The sequence below is a fragment of the Herpailurus yagouaroundi genome, unplaced genomic scaffold, assembly GCF_014898765.1.
Source record: "Herpailurus yagouaroundi ecotype Mexico unplaced genomic scaffold, PumYag 139, whole genome shotgun sequence".
In the NCBI taxonomy this organism is placed as follows: domain Eukaryota; kingdom Metazoa; phylum Chordata; class Mammalia; order Carnivora; family Felidae; genus Herpailurus; species Herpailurus yagouaroundi.
The window spans coordinates 44,855,745-44,871,060 of record NW_024412394.1 but is presented as its reverse complement, the minus strand read 5'-3'; positions in this window follow the sequence as shown (position 1 = coordinate 44,871,060).

Here is a 15,316-nt window from a genome sequence, read left to right as displayed (position 1 = left end):
AACAGACCACGAGATCATGACCTGAGCCGAAGTCGGACGCTCAGCCATCCAGGCGCCCCTGGCAGGATTACTTTAAATTTATTGGATTAGAGGGGCGCCTGGGTGGCGCAGTCGGTTAAGCGTCCGACTTCAGCCAGGTCACGATCTCGCGGTCCGTGAGTTCGAGCCCCGCGTCGGGCTCTGGGCTGATGGCTCGGAGCCTGGAGCCTGTTTCAGATTCTGTGTCTCCCTCTCTCTCTGCCCCTCCCCCCCATTCATGCTCTGTCTCTCTCTGTCCCAAAAATAAATAAACGTTGAAAAAAAAAATTTAAAAAAAATTTATTGGATTACTTAGAATTTACCTTTTAAATGGAACTATCCTTTGTTAGTTATAATATGTAGAGCATACTTTAATGTTTTAGTATTTGGAAGAATCTGAACTTAAGGTATTTGCTACTTTACAGTGAACAGAAAAAGATGTTAATAAAATTTCTTTTTCATGATGCTCTTATTGAATGGCATAAAATTATTTCAATTTGGAATAAGTAGTAAAATATCTAGAGATCATTTCAAGTACATTCAAAATAAATTTAAATCATCATCCAGAAAACACTTGAATGTGTCTTTTTGAAGGGTTTGATTCATGCTGAGACTCACATACAATAATATAAAACAGTTGATTATTCTCTAATTCATTGAATTTATACAAGGCTGGATCTTCATACACATCCTGTGTCCACATTTTACATTATAGTGATCAGGTCCTAGAATAACTTAATAAGGGCGAAATATTTTTCTGAATAACAGCTTTGTTGAGCCACAATTCACAAGCCATACAATTCACTTATTTAAAGTGAGAAATTCAATGGTTTTTAGTATATTCAGAGTTGTGCAACCATTGCCACAATCAATTTTAGAACATTTTCATCACCCTGCGAAAATCTCTGTGCCAATTAACAATCACCCCACCTTTCCCTCTACCCTTTCTTTACCCCAAAGCCCTAGGCAACCACTAAGCTATTTTTCTATCTATAGATTTGCTTGTTCTGGACATCTAATGTGAATGGATGGACCACATACAATATATGGTCCTTTGTGACAGACTTGTTTCACTTACAATGTTTGCAAAGTTCATTTGTGTTGTAGCATGGATTAATAGTTAAATATCTTAAATTGCTAAACGGTATTTCATTGTAGGTATTTTTCACATTGTATTCATCATTCATCTGATGGACATTGGCTTGTTTCCATTTTTTGGCTGTTATGAATAATGCTGCTAAAACATTTGTGTGCAAGTGTTTATGTGGGCATATGTTTTCCTTTCTTTTGGGTATATGCCTAAGAATGAAATTGCTAGGTCCTGCTGTAATGTTTCATAGAACTTCCAGACTGTTTTCCAAAGTGGTTGCACCATTTTACATTCTTACGAGCAATGTGTGTGGGTTCCAATTTCTCCATATCCTTACCAACAGTTGTTATTATCAGTCTTTTTGATTATAACCATCTGGGTGTGAAGTAGTATCTCATTGTGGTTTTGACTTGCATTTCCCCGATGACTGATGATGCTGAATATGTTTTCCTGTGCTTTATTGGCCATTTGTGTATCTTCTTTAGAGAAATGCCTATTTAGATCCTTTACTCATTTTTAATTGGGTTGTCTTTTAACTATTGAGGTATAGGAGTTCTTCATATATTCTAGATTTTAGAGTCATCAGATCTATTATTTACAAATATTTTTCTCCCATTCCATGGGCTGTCTTTTTGTCTTTTAGCTTTACATATGATGTCCTTTGCATTGCAAAAGGTTTTAATTTTGAAGAGATCCAATTTACCTATTTATTTCTTTTGTTGCATGTGCTTTTAGTGTGAGGGCCAAGACATTTTAATGAACTTTAAAAATTTTCCTTTTCACATTGTTAGTAGAAATAGTAGTAGTAGCATTTTAAAGTGATTTTTGGGTTTAGAAATTTAATAGTATTTGCTTAATTACACCTCCTCCCAACACACCTGGAATGTTCTTAGGTAGATAATGATATATCCTTCAGTGTCTTTTTTAAAAACTTACTTATTCAGAGAGAGGGAGAGAGAGAGATTATCCAAAGCAGGCTCCACACTGTCAGCACAGAGCCTGATGTGGGGCTTAAACTCAGAAACCATGAAAGCATGACCTCAGCCGAAACCAAAAGTCTGATGCTTAGCCGACTGAGCCACCCAGGAACCCCTACATCCTCCAGGGTCTTAAGGGTAAGGTTAAAGGATCCCAAAGCATCATGAAATTTTTATTATCATAGAAAAAGTTTTGCACTCTCAATTTTTATTTAATCAATAAATATTTATTGAGCACCTTCTATTTGCTTGGCATTACATATTTGGGGTATAGCAGTGAAAAAACTTTTGGTGTCTTCAAATGTCTTGTAAAAGTTGAAATGTTGGTTTCCTGGAAAAACCTTCATACTAGAATATATCACAGTTGGCAGGAAAAAAAGTGTTGCCTCTTGGCTTCTCTATGAGTTGGTGCCCTTGCCCTTATTATGATGTTACATATCCCAGATGGTCACTGCAAAATGCTTGCTCCTGTGCCAAGGTACAACAGGGATGCATTATCGCCTTAACTTGGAGTTTGTTTTGTGGTTTTCTTTGGAAACCCTAACATCATTTAAATGCAATTTTTTCAATTTGGCTCTGTTTATAGAACTGTAATAAGATATTTCTCTATTAATAGCAGGAAGGGAAAACCTTGCTTGTTTAGGGTTTTGGAAAACTCCTGCACATTTTTCTTGAAGGCATTTGATGAAATGGATTGCAGGAGATTTGCAGATTCTTTTTTATTAATTTGCCTAAATGAATTTCAAGAGAAAATTAGTTAAACTACATTTTTCAAACAAAATAGAATCTCTCACTCAGCAACAATAAAGAGAATCTTAAAGGAACATCTATCAAGGAATGTTACATGCTTCCAGTAGTGCCTTGCCTTAGGGAAGATTGGCTCAGAACGAACAAACATCATGGTGGGTCCCTTATAGCTTCTGCTCATTTTGTTTTTCCAAATGTGATAACCTTGGTGTGTGGGGAAGAAAGGAACTGGAAATGGTATATGTTTAAATGTCTGCTGTCTGCTCAGTTTTACCTTAAGGAAATATAACAATTTAGGGCCAGAAGATCCTAAGAGACCAAGTAGGATAGTTTTGGAGAAGCAAGTGACCTTCAGAGGTAACCCATGTTGACTCATCCACAAGCTTTGGACAAGATATTCAGCAAATTTTGTGGTAGTCTCCAATGACATCAGACATTTCAAACTTCCTTGTCGTTCCTCATGTTTTTCCTTCAGTCCTGAATGTCCTTCAAACCTACATTCTCATTATTCAAAACTTACTCTAGTCTTTCTTCAATGAAACTTCAATAATTTACATTCCTCCCATTTTCCTTTCCCCAGTAGAAATAAACTTTCCCTCTAAAATACTGTCACAGTACTTTGCATTCTTCTTTTAAAGGAATATACCTCAACATATGCTTTTCATGTAGGTCAACTAGCTCAGCTACAATGGGAGATCCGTGAGGGAGGGAGCTGTATCTCATTTATTTTTGCCACAGCATATGGTAAAGATAAAAAATGATTAATGAAGGAGTGGATACATGAATAAATGTGTCAATAAATGAATAAAATAATGAATGCATTTTGTAAGCCTAGAATGGAACCTCAAATTTGGTAAGTCTGGAGGTTTTGCCTGGTGAGCTGCCATTTGCCATTATTAATGGAGACACAGAGGACTGTAGCTTCCTCATAAAAAGATAGGGTAAAGAATACTTCTCTCCCTCTTTCCTCTCTATTTCCTTTTTTCTTCCTTTCTCCCTCCCTTCCTTCTTTTCTTCCTCCCTCCCTTCGTCTTCTTTCTTTCCTTTCTTCCTCCCTTCCATTCTTGCTCTCTCTCTATTGTTCCTTTCCATTCCCTTCCCCTCCCCTCACCTCCCCACCCCTTCTCTCTTCCTCCCTCCCTTCCTTCTTTCCTTCCTTCTTCCTTCCTTCCTTCCTTCCTTCCTTCCTTCCTTCCTTCCTCCCTCCCTCCTTCCCCTCCTCCCTTTCACCCTCCCTTCATTCCTTCCTCTTCTTGAACTGAATTGTATGAAGAGAGAGTCATGGCCAACACCTAAATAAGATCCTCCTCCCCCAACTGTAGGTATTTTATTATGAATATCTCTGAAAGCTATTATGATGTTATGTGAATTCAAAGGGGAGACACTACTACAGGAATAATGTGTTACATGCAACTTGGAGATCATTTAGTGTATGGAGCTTCAGTGGGCTGAAGTTATGGTTTCAGGAACTGACTGTTTCTGTTGCAAGCACCTCCTAGAGTCTAGTCTAGAAATAACAGGGGGGAAAGTGAGGCTTTCTACATCCTGTCATCCAGCTAGTCACAGATGTGTTGTTGATTGTAGCGAGGTAGTCAGGGTGATAGAGCAGCCCAGGCTTCACAAGAGATGGGCATATTGTATCCTGGGAGTTATGGGCCCAGTGGCTTTAAAGGGATTGCTGTATTAGGTTTTACTAACATGTTGACTTCTAAGTTATTAGTTGTATGTCTGTGCAAGTGAGTTGATATTGTAATAAACATTATTTCATCTAGAAAAAGCACTTATTTTTTTAAAATTTTTTAAGGTTTATTCATTTTTCAGAGACAGAGAGACAGAGCATGAGTGGGGGAGGGGCAGAGAGAGAGGGAGACTCAGAATCCAAAACAGGCTCCAGGCTCTTAGCTGTCAGCACAGCACAGAGCCCGAAGTGGGGCCCGAACTCATGGATGGCGAGATCATGACCTGAGCTGAAGTCGGATGCTTAACCAACTGAGCCACCCAGGCGCCCCAGCACTTATTTTATAATATAAAAATGTAAAATTGTAGAAGAGGACCTAGAGATCTCTCCATCTACCATGGATTAGGGGTGATCTGTCAAGAAAAAAAATGTTTTCTTTCTTGGTGGAGACCCAGGACACTTTGGGCAGAATCTTTGCTATGAGAGAAACCATAACGATGGCTGTTGACCTAGCAGCTGGTGCCATCTTAGGGGCAAGCATCTTGGATGAGTGGGTCACTGTATATTGGGACACACATACTTCTTATTGCTATTTGTCCAATCCTTTATCTCTGGAATATAGGATAGTACTTTGGCTTGTTGGTTTGCTTGATTTCATAGTCTAGTGGTAAGATCCACCAAGAGCTTGGGGGTGAAATAGTAATATATAGGGGGAAAGAATATATATAAAGAAGGAGGCCCTACTGAGTTCATGAAGTATCTTTTACCATAGCTTTGCTTTGGGGCTACCAGATATGTGCCCAGATTTATAAAACTGTACTCTGTATTAATTGCCTGTTTTTTTTTCTTCTACTTTCCATGTGTGTGTGATGCATCTTTCAGAACCCCAGGGAGAAGGTTGTGCATGACATCCTGAGTTCTTAACCCATGTGTTTGATTATTTACATGAAGTTCAAGCATTCATTCATCTCTGGATTTAGAATTTGTTAAGCGTTTGCCACATGACTGATTCTGCTGCTAGAAATGTGATGATGAGCAAGAAAAATTTATTCTTTTGGGGGTGCCTCATCATAGGGTCACATGTGCAAATACATAGTCAAGACACAATACAGTAAATGTTAAAATAGAGGTAGTATCAAGAGTACCAAGAGGTAATACCAAGTTCCAAGGGAATATTGGAAGATGTGATTAAGATTATATGGTGGCAGGGGGAGGAGAAGGATCAAGGAAAGCTGTGAGGTGAGGCTCTGTTTGACAAAGGCCTGGAGGACTGGGAAAAATGGGGGATGAGTATTCTAGAACAGAATACTCAAATAGTCCAATGAACTTTCTGTAATAATGTAAATGTTACCTATCTGCATTGTCCCATACAGTAGTTACATGTGGCTAGAGCACCTCAAGTGAGGCAAATATGATGAAGGACTGATTTTTAAATTTTCTTCCATATTAATTATTTCAAGTTTAAATAGCCATATGTGGCTAGTGGCTACCATGTTGGACAGCAAAGCTCCAGGAAATTCTGCAAAGCAGAAAGTAGTGCATGTCCTCAAAGAAGTATGGATCGTGGGCAATGAACATAATAGCTTCTTCAGTATGTAGTTCATCTCTTGTGTGGATGATGCTTCTGGAGGGTTATTATGAGTAGGTCATGACTCTGTGGTCACTATGGTCACTAAAAGCTGACTAATTCTGTGTGACTCTGTCAGGCAACTCATTTACGAACACCTTTGCAGTTCTCCTTCTGTCCTCCAAGCAATTGGTCTTATTGTATAATCACTCAGTGATGACCCAGGCCTCAGGGTGTTTCCCTTCTATTAGGCAGACACAAACAGGGTATTTTCTGGGGAGTATACACGTTGTAATTCATTTTGACAAGGTTTGCTTAGGGAAGAGCAGTTATTAAGTCTGAAACAGGGAAGGTGGTTTGCAGGATCAGTGGCAACTTTCCTGCCTGGGGTCACTCCGCCACCCTCGCTCCTTTCTTCTTGCTCTACTTCCCCACCCTTGGTGCAGTACCCAGATAATCATTTACTGGTGAATGTGATTGTTTCTCTTGCTTTACTTCCATTAGATGGGTTAAGAAGACACTCTCCGGGAAAGATGGGGAAACTTAATGCAGAATTTTCTTCACGTGAGATATAAAAAGACAACTAGAGTTTGTGCAGCATACATACTGCATATTCACATACATGATTTCATTTAGTTTTTACAACAATCTTGTGAGATGCTTTGGTCCTCACGTTATATATAAGTGAGGAAACCAGGGCTCATAAAAGTTTAGGAGCTGTCCACAGTCACCCCCATCAGGTGACAGGCTGGGGCTCAGCCTTAGTCTTCTGATGCTTAAATTGTGTCTGAGAACATGGAAGAAAGGAGATTAGGGCAGTAATAATGATTGAGGATAAATTCCTGACTGGGAGGGGAGGAAGAAAGAAGAGAAGGGAAGGAAGAAAAAAAAGAGGAAAGAAGGAGGTGCTCCTTGCTGATTTTAACTAAAACACAAAGCTCTTGTTAGAGAAAGCAGTCGGTTGACAGGAACAATCACCAAAACATATCCTTCAGTACAACTTCCTCCTGCCACCTGCTTCCCATGAACAGCCATCATGAATTGGTAGCTGAGGGATTCAGAGCTAGGGCAAAGCTAGTGGGAAAGTCTTGGTTATATTAAGAGCATTTGAAAGATGAAATGAGGCATATTAAATATTTTGAGTTTATCTGAGCAAAAATTGATTCTGACCGGGAAGTACCAAATCAGAAACGGTTGGGAGCATTCTGTGGATGGGAACTTAGGGACAGACTTTTATAGAGAAGAGGCAGAAGCAAAGTAAGGAAATTATTGATTGAATATAGTTTAAAGCCTTGTTGGCTGTTTGTGATTGGTTGTCCTTAGCATTTTGATTTCCTAATCTTAGAGCATTTACAGGCTCAGACTTTGGTTTACGTATATAGCTACAACAGCTTTCGAGCCATATTAGTCCAGTGGCCTCTTTAGTTAGCAGAGTTTAGCAAAGAAGAGAAATGCATCTTCCAGCTGTCCCTCCAATGATCCCCCTGGAAACATGTATCCATGTTCTTCAAAATTCTGTGGGAAATAATATTAATGGTCAGGTCTTCATTTGAGAAAATTATTTTTTCTACGCCTCTTACAAGAGGGATCGTATATATTGAGATAGTGAAAATCAGAGAAGAATGGTATCAACTTGTTTCTTTTTCTTTCTTTTTTTTTTTAAATGTTTATTCATTTTTGAGATAGAGTCCATGCATGCACTTGAGCTGGGGAGAGGCAGAGAATCTGAAGCGGGCTCTATATTGACAGCAGAGGACCCAGTGGGGGGCTCACACTTACGAACCATAAAATTATGACCTGAGCTGAAGCCAGATGCTTAACCAATTGAGCCATCCAGGCACCCCAGTATCAACATGTTTCTTGAAGGAAAATACCTAGTGCCAAAGTTCTCCAATCTTGTAGCTGTATTAGCTGAAGGAAAATTCCACCAGCTTGAAATTTAAATCTTGAGATTGTTGATGTCATTGCCTGATCTTCTTTTAACAGGAATTGTGGCCTCAGAACTCCATTATCAATTTTAATTTACAAATTAACAAATATTTATTGGATATCATTAGTGAATCAGGCATCATTCTAGGAACTAGGAATACTGTGGTGAATAGGGCACAGAATTGCCCTGAACACATAGCGTATGACCTTGCAGAGGAAAGCGACATTAATCAACTCAAATAAATATAAAAATCACCACAGTGTAAGTGTTCTCCATGAAAAGAGTGGTGCTCTGAGAGCAAAACCAGGAAGAATGTAATTAAAGGAAGGAAGACAAGTGGTCTTGATTTTAAGTTTTAAGTTTAAAACTTAAACACACTCACTTGCATCCTGGGCACACTATACTGCTGCCCCTCACATAACGGGGATTGCACTGGTTTCCCAAGTGTCTCATTGCAAGCCAAGTACATTTGTGAAATTGCTTTACTAGGAAAGCATGGGGAATGTTTCTTGTGCGACTGCCAGAGTGTGGCATTAGAAACATAGCCTGATGGGGTGCCTGGGTGGCCCAGTCGGTTAAGTGTTCGACTTTGGCTCAGGTCATGATCTCGCGGTCTGTGAGTTTGAGCCCCGCATTGGGCTCTGTGCTGACAGCTCAAAGCCTGGAACTTGCTTCGGATTCTGTGTCTCTCTCTGCCTCTCTGCCCCTCCGCCACTCAAGCTCTGTCTCTCAAAAATTAATAAATGTTAGGGGTGCCTGGGTGGCTCAGTCGGTTAAGCGTCTGACTTCGGTTCAGGTCATGATCTCACGGTCCGTGAGTTCGAGCCCCGCGTTGGGCTCTGTGCTGACAGCTCAGAGCCTGGAACCTGCTTCGGATTCTGTGTCTCCCTCTCTCTCTGACCCTCCCCCATTCATGCTCTGTCTCTCTCTGTCTTAAAAACAAATAAACATTAAAAAAATTAATAAATGTTAAAGAAATTTAAAACAAACAAGCAAACAAATATAGCTGGCTGAACAAATGAGCCTGACACACACATGCAACTGGTATGTGTTTGATTCTTATCTGTCATCTACTAGCGAGCATCTGACTCTCCTGGCAATCATGACAGCTTATCAAGATTATTTAGTAAGTTTCTATGGTCTATTAGATCTTAAGTAAGGAAGAAAGACTATTTTATTTACTGGCAAGAGAGCACGGGATGTTTCATCATTTCTGTAACTGAGTGTTGCTCACCTATAAAAAACCCAAGTGATTCAGGGGTGCCTGGGTGGCTCAGTCAGTTAAGTGTCCAACTCTTGATTTCAGCTCAGGTCATGATCTCACAGATAGTGGGTTGGAGCCCTGTGTTGAGCCCTGAGCTGACAGTGTAAAGCCTGCTTGGGATTCTTTTTTTCCCCCTCTCTCTCTGCCCCTTCCTCACTTGCACGCATGCTCTGTCTCTCAAAAGTAAATAAACTTAAAACCACATGATTAATATTTTAAAATAATTACTTAAATAAGGAAATACATAAATTTCATCCAAGCATCCTCTGTGTTAGAAGGAAGAGCAGGAGACAACTTATTATTTGCCAAAGACAAGAAGTCCTTTATGAGCATATCACTCGGGCCCAAACTGAGGGCACAAGCTCTTTACCATTGCCCCCCATCTACCTCTATATCTATATCTATATCTATATCTATATCTATATCTATCTCTATCTCTATCTCTATCTCTATCTCTATCTCTATCTCTATCTCTATCTCTATCTCTATCTCTATCTCTATCTATATCTATCATCTATATCTATATCTATATCTATATCTATATCTATATCTATATATTTCTATACCTATATCTAATCTATATCTAAATTTTCATAATCTAACATGTCAGTGTTTGAATGACTATGAACAAAAATATGATGCTAATGAAACTTGAGACAAGGCCTTATCCATAGTCTTGTACAACACAGGAATCAATCACACCAGTCTCTTGTTGCTTGGCAGTTTCTTCTGCTGTCCATTGCTTTGTTTGGTATGCAATAGGCTATTTTTTTTTAACATGTCTTCGACATACTATAAGGTGGCTTCTTCTACTTGTTCAGTCCCATAAAACACTTGGTTGTTGCTTTGTAAGGACAGGTGGAATTGATGTCATTCTTCCAGTGATGACTTTACTAATGTCAAATTTATGCCCCACCTTTCTGTCTGTGTGACTTTTTGTGTGCACAATAGCCTTTTGTTTCAATGTTGTATCCCTATGTAATCTTAAAGACATTTTAGTTTGCAGTTAAACTTGACCTTTGTTGTTCGAACAGTGCACAGAACTCAAAGAAAGTGATTGAAGCAGGAGCAGCATGGCTAAATGGGCACACAACATGCAGGCAGCAATGACCTTATTATAGCCACTCCCTGTAAGATGCCATCAACTCTAAGAAACATTTCTGTTTGAAAGATGTTAAAAATGTAACAAAAAAGTCACATATCCTCAAATCTTTGAAATACAGTATATTATAAATTATTAAAATATTTTTACAGAATCTTTATGGAAAGTCTTATATCTGATTGAAAGTTCAATGGAAATGAAATTAATGGTGATATCTGCTCTCAATTTACTTCCCCCCGACCCATGCTCTCTCAGTCTCTCCAAGACTTCTTCCCTTAGCTTCTAAGAAAACAGAGGCTTTACAGATATCTCGGAGGTGTTGTCATGAACTTAAACCTGGTGCCCAGATTTTTGACTAAGCTCAGAGAAAGAGGCACCTCCAGTAAATGCTGAGCAGCTTTCCTTCCTGCTCTGTGAACACTTGGCAGAAGTGTCGATGACAGTTGCAAGAATGTGATGCACAGCAGTATTCTTTACAGCAGTTTAATCTGTGTCATCAAATCCCCAGAAACCATGATTAATAGCAGCACTTGAGTTTGTTCTCAAGTTGTATATTTGGCAGTGGTGAACTTTGATCTACAGTTTCACTTTAAGGAATCATTATGACACAAACTTTTCTGTAATCCTTCCATCTAATTAAGCTCCACACAGATACCATGGAGGGGAACGTTTAATGACATTGCTGTAAGCTGCGTTTATTATACCATTTTTAAGCACTTTCATACGGGGAGGGGGTGTATGTCATGTCCAGCCACCGAGTAGCCAGGGTCTCACAGAGCAATCTCATCACTTGGAAGTAGCCCATGCAGGGTTTTAATTAGGAACACGGAGTGGAAAACTAAACCTATAGGAAATTGTAGGCCAGGGATTTAATCTCAAATAAAATTATTTTCTTTTCATATGGTTAGATGGGCTAAATTAGTAGTTTCTCATCTTTCCCTCCTCTATCCTTCTCTCCCTGCATTTCAGTGTAGAAACTACTCTCCATTCTCTTTATAATTATTTTCTAGAACATCACGGCCCAATAGAAATATAAAATGAACCACCTATGTAAATTTAAATGTGGGGTGGTGGCCAATTAAAAAAAGAAACAGGTGAACTCAATTTTAATAAAATATTCTATTTAACCCAATATATCCTAAGTTGTATTATTTAAATTTTTGTAATGTTTTATTATTTATTTTTGAGAGAGAGACAGAGTGCAAGCGGGGGAGGGGCAGGAGAGAGGGAGACACAGAATCCGAAGCAGGCTCCACGCTGTGAGCTGTCAGCACATTCCCCGTGGGGCTCGAACTCATGAACCATGAGATCATGACCTGAGCCAAAGTCAGACATCCAACCGACTGAGCCACCCAGGCACCCCATAAGTATTATTATTTAAACATGTAATTAACATAATTAATTTTTTCAACGTTTATTTATTTTTGGGACAGAGAGAGACAGAGCATGAACAGGGGAGGGGCAGAGAGAGAGGGAGACACAGAATCGGAAACAGGCTCCAGGCTCTGAGCCATCAGCCCAGAGCCTGACGCGGGGCTCGAACTCACGGACCGCGAGATCGTGACCTGGCTGAAGTCGGACGCTTAACCGACTGCGCCACCCAGGTGCCCCAACATAATTAATTTTTTAATTAATTAATTTATTTTGGGGAGAGAGAGCACAGAGTGAGGGGCAGAAAGAGAGAGAGAGAATCCCATGAGGTACAGAGAGAGGGAGAGAGAGTGTGGAGCGTGGAGTGGGGCTTAAGCTCACCCAGAGCAGGGCTCGAGCTTCACCTGATGTGGGGCTCAAACTTAGACTGTGAGATCATGACCTGAGCCGAAGTCCGATGCTTAACCAACCACCCAGGAGCCCCATAATTAATATAAAAATTATTAATGGGAGATTTTACATTTTTTGACTAATTCTTTGAACTCCAGTGTTGATTTTACACTTAACAGCACATCTCAATTTGGATGCCAAATTTTCAGCGTAGTCCTTCCAAAACAATAAAATTTTATTTAATGAAAAAATATTTTACATGGTTTCTGTTTTTAAATTTAAACTTTGGTTAAGTTTGAGCTTCTGCAATAACATCAGCCACATCTCAAGTGCTCGGCTGCAAGGGTCTAGTGGCTATCAACATTAGCGAGGTTCTCAATCCGTGAGAACCAGAGTCCCGTGATTTGGGGATTTAATTGAATTCTATTAAACACTTGAACATATGCAGTCTTACTCTAGAATTATCGGGAAGAGGAGAAGTATGAGCATGGAGATCCTTACAAGGACCTGTGTGGGACTTGGAGGTAAAAGGACATCCTCCCTTTAGGAAAGTAAGGACTGAAAAGAGCAACTCATAGAACCAGAACACAGGATCACTGTAATCTCTTAAAAAGTACTATTTATCTATAAATTAAAGACAAATTGGAATATTAGCAGAAAGTCTGCTGCCCTAATGGGAGTGTTTGCTGAGTAAGAGGGAACAGAATCTGTTGAACACATCAGCAGAATGGAGGGCAATGAACAGGAATAAAACAGCAAAAGTCCACCTACTGCAACTTACTTACTAATTGCTAGTACATCTTTAGCTTCTTGTTAAAAACTACTTCAGAGATCATTAAATATCATTTATCAGTTAAAAAAAGTAGCAGCCATTGTTATGAACTTGTTAGCCTTATATTGACGATATGAATTAAAGTTTTTGAAGTCACTTAATGGGACTAACACATAACAGGTACTTAGTGTTAACATCTTTTACTTCTTTCCTCATATCCACTGTAGTAGCCATATAACACTTAATCAGTTAAAGGATAAAAACAAGTCTATTTATCCTTAAGGGCAGCTAATGGTGTGACTCAAGATGAATTCCCGTAAAGGCAATCATTGGATAATTGTTGGAGAAAAGAGGAATTTCTTTTATATATTATGAAAATCATTATTGGTTTATGATGAGCCTTAGGTAGACCTGGTGTGCTGGAGTTGCATGTATTTTGAAAACAAGACACAGTTGAAATTGGATTTTAGATTTATTTGTCACTGCAATAGAAGTGGAGGGGGTCAGGATGGGGCAAGCGGTGTGGAGGCAAGTAAAATTGATCAGAGAAGTGGGGAGACCTGTGGGCTGGCCAGTGGAGCAGTTCTGAGTGTGGCTGGTCCCCTATTGCTTGGACAGTATAGCTTGCTTCCCAGCCTGAGTCTTCCCAGGACGGACATCTTTGGCTTCTCTCTCTGCCACATGGTTTTAGATGCAATCTAGGCTTTCAAGAGGGCACCTTGCCAAGGTTTCTAGGCTGGAAGGACAAGATAGCAACTTTTGATGGAAATGTGCCTGGCCTGTGTGATGCAGTGAGTTAATTAACGACGTTTAAAGTACTAAACTACCATCAGCTGTCATGGTTACAGAACCTGAGTCTCCATGAAGAACATTGAAGTAATGGAAATCCAATAAAAGGCAAAGTTGAGTTGGCATTAGATAAGGGGAAAAGGGAGCTATCAAATAGGAAGCTGGACTTAGTGTCTGTTTAGCTGACCCACCATAATTTCAAGAAAAATCTGCTGGGCCCTGACACCATCTTTCCTACCAAAGTGAAAATAGGTTGGATAAGGAGGATTATCATTGTGGCTTCCAGAGAATAGGATCTCTTTCTGCTGTTACTGAATTTATAAGAAGAAAAGAAAGTGTGCTGAAGAAAAAAAAATGTGCTGTTTTGAAAGTGACTCATTTATGGGCTTCTACATTGAGATGATTCTGAAAGTTCCTGAAATATGTGAATGGAACTGTTCCATCAGGATGAATGTCACCTTTAGAGATCGGAACAAATGCACTAGCCCATGAAGATTATGGTCCTATTAAAGTTATTCTTTAATTCCTCCAGCTCTGTTGGTGTATTTGCCTTGTTTTTTTCAGGTACAGAGAACTGTGCTCATCGACCTTTAAAAAACGGCATCTTCTTCCTAAGTTCTTTGATATTTGGTCTTCGTGTTGATTCTATTATAGGTATGTCTCTTTTCCTGAGTAAACAGCCTCGGGTTTCTTGTTGGCATCCCCTTTTCTATCAAGCAGTGAGGAGTAGGCTTTGTCAGGCACTGTTACGCATCTGTGACTTGGAAGGAAGAAAGGCAGAGAGCTGGGAGGTTTCTTCTCTTCCTTCTTCCGGTGCAGGCCATTCCTTCCCCACACTCCTCCCAAACTGGTGGGTGGCCAGTGGTAATAATCACAACTGCTCTTTGTTGTGCACTTACGATGTTGCAGATACTCTACTAAGTCCTTTACCTGCTTTATATCATATTGTCTATGTAAATGTGCTAGGAAGGAAATAATATTATGACCCCCATTTTACATGAAACTATGTTTCAACCAGATTAAGTGATTTACCAAAGTTACACAGCTAGTGAGTACTCATGACAGGACTCATACCGGGTCTGATTTGCTCCAAAGCCCACTTTATCAAGGGTTCTTGGATGTTCATTGGCACTAGTAAGTCAGAGTCTTAACTTCAGAATCCTTAGCCCCAGGCCTTCCTCTACCTAGTGACTTCTCTCCAGGCTCCCCTGCTAACTTTTCCTTTTCTATTTTATATGTACAACACGCCCTTTGGGCTCTGCTGCTGCTTGTGTTTTGGGAGTAGAAAGCTTCCAAACTTTATAATACATAAAAGGTTGGCAAAGGAAGCTTACGTTGATTAAAAGACATACACAGAAAGTTGGAAAAACAAGGGAATCGGGAAGTCCAGGACAGAGTTTGGCCAAGTGAGGGCTGAAAAGAGAAGGATGCAGAAATGAGAGTGGGAAGTTTTGGTTTTCACATTTGATGGCTTCAGTTCTGAAATAACACCTTTCATGTTTGTGTGTGTGTGAGCACATGCGTGTCTTAAAGGAGCAATTACTTATCGTTTGTATGTGCCAAGTAAAATTCTAAATGCATCATGTTTATTTTAACACATTTGCTCCTAACGACAAACCTA